Raw genomic sequence first — 1391 nt, 5'->3', positions numbered from 1 at the left:
TGATGCCTTTACTGTCTTTGGGAAAAAGTACAACTGTTGCACCATGTACCGCAGTCAAACGCATTACTTTTGTGTCAATGAAACAAGGGTGCAGTACACACATTTAGCCACTTGGTTGCAACGGTCGCTGTTGAAGTTGGAACAGATGAGAATTGGTCTGTTTTAGTTCAGAGCTTTAGTTGGAGAAGAGTGGCATGATGGGAGAATTTGACCTCAAAATTTCAACTGCGGTTCTGCACTACCACCCCTCACCACAAGGAGGAATATTAAATGAACCATTTCAAATGTGATCTCCAGGAGAAAGCTGCGAAGTGGAAGACGTGTGACGGTCAGATGGACGGACTGACCACCAACGGGGTCCTGGTCATGCATCCTCGGAACGGATTCAGCCAGGACTCCAAACCGGGCGTCTGGAGGGAGATCTCTGTCTGTGGCAACGTCTTCACTCTGAGGGAAACACGCTCGGCGCAGCAGCGAGGGAAGATGGTGAGGAAAAAAACAAGAAGTGGAAAAAAATAAAATCCCTGTTATTTATTATTACGTTATTTTTGGTGGAGTTTATTTTAAGATTGACCACTTAATAAAAAGTGCTTGGCTCTCTTCACTCCCCCGTGGGAGAGGCCGGGGGGGGTGCGGGGGGGACTCACAGCACAGGCAGATTATCAGGATGCCGTCTCCATAGCAACAGGTGTGATGATCAAAACCGTGTGTAACGGGACCTGGTCAGAGGATCCTCCAGTTGACACCAGAGTCTCAGACCCACCTGTGGCATCACTCTGATTGGATCACAGCTGTCAGTGATCACTGCTTTGACTGGACGTCAGTATCACTGTTGACCACTGTGTGGAGCCAACGAGCTCATTTTACAACAGACAAAATAATGTTACATATTGTTATATTATTGATATATTTAGAAATATTTTTATTAGTACTTACTTTGAACTTTCTTATTGAAATAGCATTTTTTTTTAAATTTTACTTCACAGCACCAGCATGTGCGTCTGAGGCTTCAGATTTGGAGTCAGCTGAGTGGGGTTGTTTTGTTTTGTTTTGTTTCTGCAAGGAAGAAAAACAGCAACTGTTTCCCATGAACACTCTGGAGTCACGGCTGGTCCAGTCCAGCAGCTGTTTGGCCACAGACAGAAAAAGAGTCTGGTTTTTGCAGGACACACGTGAAATAGAGAAATACAGAAGTGAAAAAGTAAACACCGACTTCCGGTTCATTCGATCTGTTCACGTCATCCTGCCTCCAGCTGTTCGTCCCTGGAGTCCTCCTTGATTTACCCCCACTGTCCATATAAAAACATCTGGTGTTATACTGCCACCTGGTGGCCAGTAGATCCTGCTGTCAGACAGTTTAATTTTATTTTCCTGCTTCGGACTTTTTTTTT

General features: G+C 45.0%; 1 protein-coding gene across 1 annotated transcript in view; it reads left to right on the top strand.

Annotated features, from left to right (window-relative positions):
- Positions 1 to 1391, top strand: part of peli1b (pellino E3 ubiquitin protein ligase 1b) — a 30843-nt gene that overhangs the window by 28305 nt on the left and 1147 nt on the right. The gene's annotated exons all lie outside the window — the stretch shown is intronic.

This window comes from Cynoglossus semilaevis, chromosome 12 (genome assembly GCF_000523025.1).
Source record: "Cynoglossus semilaevis isolate Cse_v1.0 chromosome 12, Cse_v1.0, whole genome shotgun sequence".
Classification (NCBI taxonomy): domain Eukaryota; kingdom Metazoa; phylum Chordata; class Actinopteri; order Pleuronectiformes; family Cynoglossidae; genus Cynoglossus; species Cynoglossus semilaevis.
Note: the sequence above shows the minus strand (reverse complement) of the source record. Positions and strands in the feature narration are given on the sequence as shown.